This window comes from Cupressus sempervirens, chromosome 1 (assembly GCF_028749045.1).
Source record: "Cupressus sempervirens isolate cs-2001-9-10 chromosome 1, ASM2874904v1, whole genome shotgun sequence".
NCBI classification, from domain to species: Eukaryota; Viridiplantae; Streptophyta; class Pinopsida; order Cupressales; family Cupressaceae; genus Cupressus; species Cupressus sempervirens.
The window spans coordinates 123,811,864-123,820,559 of NC_143118.1; the positions used below are offsets into that span (position 1 = coordinate 123,811,864).

The 8,696-nt window shown below is 39.0% G+C and overlaps 1 pseudogene; it reads right to left on the minus strand.

Moving 5' to 3' along the window:
* Positions 1–1,718: 1,718 nt before the first annotated feature.
* Positions 1,719–2,633, minus strand: LOC149576487 (heat shock protein 90-1 pseudogene; annotated as a pseudogene).
* Positions 2,634–8,696: the final 6,063 nt, after the last annotated feature.

The window sequence follows — 8,696 nt, forward strand, 5'->3', positions numbered from 1 at the left end:
GTAGTTAGTAACTACCCCTGAAATACGTGATTTGGGTGAGGTTAATTAACCTTTGCAAAATTAACCTCAAATGAAAAAGATCACTGATTGGAATGTATGACTTGGAACATGTCTTCAGACGATCGAATCATTGATTTGCTGAGTTATTTGGAACATGTCTTCAGACTCTTCTTCATGATCATCGCCACGTTTGACAAAGAAACTATCATTCACAACATCAATTGCTCATGCACTGACCGTAGTTTAGATAGTGATGCTACAATATTGTCTTCCCATTGATATAAATTATAGAAATTTTCAATCCTTTGGAACTGATTTTGATGAGTCATTATCATATCCACCTGTTAGCTGCTGCATCTATGGATTGTTGCAGCTTTCAACAATAGTATGATCTACAATACCATCAGGGCCTACTAAAACTGATGGAATGACCACTGCTTTGGCATTTCAGCATTACATCTTGTGCTTCTAATAGAGTAGAAACAATAACATGGCCTACCAATGCGCTTAGCATATAACCCAATTAATCCATTTTGTAATAAGAGCATTGCTCAAGTCTAATCAAGAGACAGTTAGACACCCTTTCATCACAAGTTTTCAGTCAGCTGCTCAAGTCTCTAAGCATCTTGTCTACTCTCTCCCTCTCTTCTGATGTGAACATTCCTACTCTGCTCCGCTCTTTTAGTGCAGTCCAAGAGACAACATCTCTCTTTGAAATACTATCAAATGTATTCTTTGCATCATCCAACCTCTAGCATTTAGCATATATTTGTTGTACGATGACATAAGGTGTAGTACTATGTTGTTCCCGTTCAAAAAGAGCTTCCGCTGTGCATTCTCTGAGCTCTATATTGCCATAACTTCGTCAAGCTCCAAGTAGTCCTCCCCATAAATTGACATTTGGTTCAAAAGGCATGTTGTCAAATGGAATCACTACATCTTCTACGCTTTCACATTTTTCATACATGTCTAACAGGGCATTTCTAGTGAAAATATTCAACTCGTATCCACTTATAATCGTGCAACTATGGACTTGGTTTCCTTGATTAAGTGCTGCTAATCTTGCACATGCTTTGAGAATACTAGAAAAGGTTTCCTTGTTGGCTTTGACATCCACCTTATGCATTAAAGAAAACAATTTCAATGCCTCCTCACCTCGGTTAACCTGGGAATATCCCGTGATCATTGCAATCCATGAAATTTGATTGCTATCAGACATTTTGTCAAACATTTTGTGCACATTCTCCATATAACCACGTTTAGCATACATGTCAATAAGTGCATTTCCCACGTGGTTATCCAACTCAAAACCATTTTTTTATGATATAGGAATGCATTTGCATCCCTCGTTAGCAGGCTAGCACAAGAGCTAAGAACACTTGAGAAGGCAAATAGCGCCGGATCAAACCCCGCTTGCTGCAGATGTCTAAAAAGTTTCAAAGACTCTTTAGCCTGTTCATTCCATAGGTACCCTGAAACCATAACATTCCACAAGATCTCTTTTCATTCGGGCATTATATCGAATAGAATCAGTGCAACCTCCAGCTTTATGAATCTGTTCTCTTCAACAGAGAAATGCTTGACAGCCAAGTGATCTTCCCAGTCATTTGTCAAGCTCTTGTAGAAAGGAGCATACTCTTCCTTAGTAATCTCCTCTAGCTTCCTCATCCAGATTGGTTTCTGCTTGTTAACTAGGGTCCATTCATGAGAGACTTCCTTCACTTTTTTTTTCTTTTTTTTTTGTCCTTATCCTCCTCCACTTCTTCAATATCGCCCTCCTGTTCCTTCTTTTTCTCCTCTTCCTCTTCGTCATCACTAACCTCCTTCTTCGTAGTCTTCTCAGTCCACAGATAAATCAGATAGTTGATGAACTCAGAGTGTTTCTTGATCAAATCCTTTAGCCTCCACTCTTCAAGATATTCCATCTGGTCCTCTTTCAAAAAGAGAGTGATCTTAGTTCCTTTGCCTAAAGGCTCATCGCTGACATCCCTGGTAACAGTGAAGGAACCCCCCACCTGAGACTCCCAGATGTACTGCTCATCATCATTGTGCTTTGTGGTTACAATTACCTTCTCTGCCACCAGATATGTAGAGTAAAACCCCACTCCAAACTCACCAATCATGCTTACATCCGCCCCAGCCTACAGGCACGATGTCCACTTCACACTAATACTATTACCATGTAAAAAAAATTGGTGAGATATTGCTTTGCTCACCACAACTACAACACACGTCATCACAATCATTAACACCACTGGAGAGGAGGCTGAGCTAACCAACCATAATTCTTGCTGACAACCATGAACTAAAGCCCACCACTTGAATGCCTCACGGTCCTCCTTTCCATGAAGCAATCCATTTTATCTTGTCTCGAAAGCATTTTAGGAATCTCCTTCATTTCTAAATGTGGGGTGGTCAACATTTCGAAGCACGTAAACCTCGGTGGCCATATGCAGACACAGACTGACACCTACAGCTGTAATGCTTGACCACATTCCCTCAGAGCCATGAAAGGCCACACCAGGTAGCAAGCATCCCAAAAATGTGAAGAAAATGAGTCGAGCAATATCGACAGACAATTGCCTGTTCGATAGCGTTTGCAACTCCTTGGGTGTAAAGAAGCTTTTCTTCATCTTCTATCTGGCTACTGCATTATTAAAAATGTTGCATGTATCACCTTACCAGGTTAATAACTACCTTATAGAGGTTAATGAAAACATATTCTTGGTAGCTCTCATTAACCTTTTGAGAGTTAGGTTAGGAAAAACGTGTTTTCGAATGCTATCATTAACCTATAGGAGAGGTTAAGAAAAATGTATTTTTGGTGGTTAACATTAACCTTTTTCTTGGAGGTTAAGGAAAACACATTTTTGGTGGTTAACATTAACCTTTTAAGAAGTTAAAGGTTAATAAATACATGTTTTCGGCAAAAATCATTAACCTTTATATCTTGAGGCTCAGAAGTTGGATTTCAATGATCTCAAGTGCTGTGCAGAAATGCTAACCAGCTGGGGACATGGAGACTTAAAGACTTGCAAAATTTCACAGATAGAATGATCAATTTAAGGCTTAAAACTAGGGAAGTTTTAAATACGAACCATGGCTCTTAGAATTAGAACAAATTCTATAGTCAGGCAACAGCTGGCTCTAACTGGGGACAAGGACTGACAAGGGATGAAGCTCGAATCCAGAATGAATAAAGTAGTTCCTTATCCATTGGGCTATGAAATAGAGTCATTTGAGGGACCAATTTACAAAAGAGGGAACAAAAACCAAAAATAGGACAACAGAAAGAAAGGCTAAAACAACACCAACTAACAAGAGCACACCAAAAACGGGACGACCTATATACAAAAAGGTGTATGGACACCTTCTACTGATGATAATGTTTTAGGTGTTGCCCATTATAAGGTAAGGGAAACGGGGTACCACTCAGGTATGAAAAAATAAAAGAGTTCTTTCCACATACCTCTTTGATCTCGAAAGGGCCTCTGCATAAGGAGTCAAATTTTCCATGTAATCCTTTTGGCTCTTTGCGCTTATCCCAAAGCAAGACAAGATCACCTTCTCAAAACATCCTCTGCTTAGCCTTTTTATCAAATAAATTCTTGACACGAGATTGATGTTCCTGAATTCTATCAACAACCATCTCTCTTTCTTCTTCCAACTTTGTCAAATACAACATTCGTTTCTCAAGAGCACCTTTGAATTCAAGATTCTCAATGGCACTCTGTAATTTCAAGGTGGATAGCTCTAAGGGGAGAGGAAGAGCTAGCTCAGTTCCATACAGGATCTCGAAGGGAGAAAATCCTGTTGCTCTCTTTTTAGTAGTACGATCTGCCCACAATGCATCGTACAGGTGCTTGTGCTAGGATCTTTGATTAACATCTATCAGTTTTTGCACAATGGTCATAATATTTTTATTGCTTGATTCTGCCTGACCATTTCCTTGTGCAAAATAATTAGAGGAATGAGAGAGAATAATCTCATATTGATAGCAAAATGATGATATCTCTTGAGAAGAGAAGTTGGTAGCATTGTCAGTAACAATTTTATTCGGCACACCAAACCTAACCAGAATGTTTTGTTTGATAAAATTGCACACCACTGCTGAAGTTGTTTGTTTTACTAGGGTCGCTTCCACCCACTTGGTAAAATAGTCAGTTGCCATCAAAATATGAGTGTGTCTAGCAGAGGATGAAGGATGAATAGGTCCTATGAAATCCAAACCCCATTGTTGAAAGGGTTCTTCGATCACCACTGGTTTCAAGGGCAGTGCAGCCAATTGAACTTTTCCTTTGAAGTACTGACAAGAATCGCACTTCTTCACCCATTCTTCTGCATCTTTGAATATCCTGGGCTAGTAAAAACAATTTCTTAGAATTTTGTAAGCTGTTACTGATGCGGAGTAATGACCTCCACATGCTTCATTATGAAATAACTGAAGCAACTTCTTTCTTTGTTCAGAATCAACACATCTCAGAAAAGTACCATCTATCCCTTTCTTGTATAAGGCATCACTCCAAAGAATGTATTTTGCAAATTTCAATTTTAAGGTCCTCTTCTCTTTAGGTGATAAATGAGAAAGACATTCCCCATATGTCAGAAAATAGGCAATATTTGAAAACCAGTCATCAACATTACTAATGAATAAAACTAAAGGCATTTCTTCCTTCGTCCCTTCTTTAGAAGATCCTTCCGCAATTGCCTTACACAAACCTTTTCCCCTGACAAGCTTTGTAGGTTTTATATCGAGATCATATTCTTGTACTTTAGCTATCCAGGTGGCCCTTTTGTTCATGCCAATTTCTTGTTGTGTCAGAATAGTCTTCACTGCTGATTCAGGGACAAACACCTTGGAGTGAGAGTTTAGGATGTAAAACCTGAATTGTTTCACTGCTCTAACTAGAGCATAAGCATTTTTCTCGATCAAGGAGTATTTCAATTCATGTTTCTTAAGAGGGATACTCATGAATGCTATTGGGGCCTCGGTATTGTCTTTGTTAGGTTGGGTAAGTATAGCAGATAAAGTGTTTTCGGAGGCATAACAATACAAATGAAAATCCTTAGAAAATTTTGGATAAGAAAGGGTAGGCGCATGAGCAATTTCAGTCTTGATTTGTTCAAAAGAAGCCTTACCTTCTTTTGTCCACTTAAAATTAGTATTCCCTTTCATCATATCCACAATTGACTTTGTTATCTCAGAGAAGTCTGGTATGAACCTCCTTATAAAGTTTATCTGCCCAAAAAAAGATCTAATTCCTGGTTTACTCATGGGAAGTGACAACTGTTGGATAGCTTTCACCCGCTTAGGATCTATCTGAATGCCCTCTTTGGAGACAATATGCCCCAGTAGTTTGCCTTCTGTCACCCCAAATATAGACTTCTTAGGATTCAGTGAGATGCCTTGAGTTCGACATCGATGTAATATTGCTTCTAGATGATGCACATGATCTCTTCTCTATTTTGAAAACACTGTAAGATCATCAAGATACATAACAATGATCTTATTCTTGAAATCCTTGAACGAATGATCCATGGCCCTTTGGAAGGTGGCCCCAGCATTTATCAAACCAAAAGGCATACGATTGTAGGCAAACATACCCCATGGAGTGGTAAAAGCGGTTTTATGTTGATCTTCAGGTGCAACACTGATCTGGTTATAACCGGAGAAGCCATCTAACATTGACATGAGTTCAGAGCCAGATACCAATTGCAAAATATGATCCATGACAGGGAGTCCATAATTATCCTTGAGTGACACCTGATTCAAATTGCGGAAGTCAACACATATTCTTATCTCACCATTCTTCTTCCTAACGGGAACAATATTAGCTACCCATGTTGAGTGGTGAATGGGATAGATAATCTTTGCTTTAAGCATCTTATCAACCTCATTGAAAATAGTTTCTGCCACCTTGGGATTGAATTGTCTTTGCTTTTGCCGAAAGGGAGTTGAACCAGGTTTCAAGGGAATTTGATGTTTAAATTTCCCATCCATGAATTCCTTTAGATCTTCATAACCCCAAGAAAAAACGTCTTGGTAAGCATTCAATAACCTTGTAAACTCTTCTCTCTCTTGAGATGTCAAATCTTTCCCTATTAGAACCATCCTTGGATTTCCCTGAGAACCAATATTTACTTTCTCATAACCCGAACAATTAGAAGGTTTAGTGTCCTCAACTTTCTCTTTCCTTTTGTCTTCTTTATTAAAAAGACTCTCTAGGATGACTAATCCTCTCGGGATAACATTACCTTCCAATTGAATAACCTCAGGATCGTCTTCTTGTTTTCCATTATGATTGCACGATCCTTCAAATTTTAGGTTTGAAAATGGAGGCCTCCCCTCGAGAAATGTGATTATTTGCCCATCATCATCAAAAACTTGCTAGTGTCGATCATTATCAGGCACACTGGGTCTATGAATCATCTCTACTGTATAAACATCTCTGTTGAACTCAGGATGAGGGATAAGTAGAGACGTAGAGACTATAAGACAATCTGCCTTAGAGTTTTGTTCACGAGGAATAGAAAATAAAGAAAAAGCATCGAAATGCTCGATCTCATCCCACACTCTATTCCTATATGCCTTCAATTTCGGATTCTTTGCTTGATATTGCCTACGTACCTGGTTGACAACTAATTATGCGTCTCTTGATACCTTGAGTTGTTTGATCCCTTTTCCTCTTGCATACTCGAGACCAAGTAGGAGAGCTTCATATTCCGCGATATTATTGGTGGTCTCAAAAGCCAACTTGTAAGCTTTTGGAAATTTCTCTCCTCGTGGTGATATCAACACTATCCCAGCACTTGAACCGGAAGAAGAAGAGCTTCCTTCAAAATCCATTGACCATAATTCATTGGTTATATCAGGCATGAGAGGTTTAGTTACATCTCCTTCATTGGACGTCATCATGTACGTTCCATGCCCAGTATCAACATATAATATTTCAGCTCTGGGATCATCTGATTTCAACACTGTATATTTAGCTTTGGGTTTAGGATCAAGCTTAACCTTCTTATTTCCAATAGGGATAAGGGCATGAGACATGTCCATTTTGATTTCACCACCAAGATCTTTGCAAAAAATTCTGCTCAAAAGCATCCCATAACTGGCAAGAATATCAGCAACCAGGATGTTCAGTTTTAACTTCTTCTCAGGATGTGTTGCAAGTGCTACTTGAGCATCTTTCAACTGGCCAACTAGCGGGACTTGTTTTGCCTCCATAGAGTACACTTTTCCAGAAGGTTTATTTAGAGAGAGACCCAAGGCATGTGCTACCTTTGAAGGCATGACATTATCAGATGCACCAGAATACATGATACAATTACTTAACTTGCATCCAGCTATATAAAGAGAAACATAGAAAGGCTCAGGTTTATCTGAAAAAGACGCCACAACAAAAGATTCTTTCTCAGTCATGGGCCCTTCCAAATTATCTTCCACTTCTAGAGAAACTCCTGATTCGTGGTTGATAGTGATTTCAGGTGAACGTTTCTCTTTGCCAACACATTGGATCAACCTTTCTAATTGATGAGGGTTGGCTTTTAGGTAATCCAATTGAGAAATTTGTACTTTGGTCTTCTTGCAATGATCAATAAAATCAAAAGATTCTTCCATGGTGGGAGGTATTTTTCCCTTATCTGTCTCCTTCGCTTGAGAAGGCTCTTCTGGAGTATGCTTACGAGATAGAATCCTCTTAGCAGTCTCATCAGAGGCTTTTTCTTTCGCTTGTTTACTCCATTTTTCTTCCAATCTCTGTCTCCAACTTGGTGTAGTCGCATTGCAAGAATGATTGTTGATATCTTCAATTTGGTCATCATCAGATTCATACTCCAGGAAATTTATGGAAGAGGTTCCAACAGCGGGTTCTGTCACATCTTCAGGAGCCACATATTCTTCTATCTTCTCTGCAGTCAAATGCATTTGCATGAATCTAGCCATCTCAGGATAGTTTGCGCCATCATGATCTGTTGTTAGGTGAAAATCACACATAGCAGCTTGTTTACTAGATGATGAGGGATGTTCGATGGCTAATCTTGGTGTCGATTGGGGTAGCCACTTAGTTGGTCTGTTTTGTTGATATGGAAAATAATTCCTCCTTGGAATATCTTGATACAAAGGTGGAGGATTAGAGGGCAACTGCTTTTTGAGCTATAATAGATCATTAGCCAATTTTTGATATAAAGGATTAGTGGTAGTGACAGGGGCTTGTTGACCTTTTCCCTTTTGTAGATCACGACTCCATTTTCCTGAACTAAGCAAGTCATCTTCCACCTCGATAGCCAAGGTTTGCGCAGCTGCTAGATTAATGAGTCTTGTCCTTCGTATTTGAAAACTTACATCAAAAGGTTGAGCACTGATGAAGAAAGTCATTTGATTTTCTTCAGTGGGTCTTTTGTTAACAGGAATTCGATTCACCGTCTGATTAAAATGAGCAATGAATTCTCGCATGGGTTCATGAATTTCCTTCTTCATTGAAGTCAATTGGGAAAGGAGCAAATGTTCATCTTCAACAGTCTTAAATCTCTTCTCAAAAGCCTAAATCAAAGTTACCCAAGAGGTAATTGATCCAGCTGGCAGCTGTCCAAACCATTCAGCTACGACTTTGGTAAGTGTTTCAACAAAAAGATGAACATAAACATCTTCATATTGGATTGCAAGAACACCGCTTGCTGTAAAGAATGCACTTATA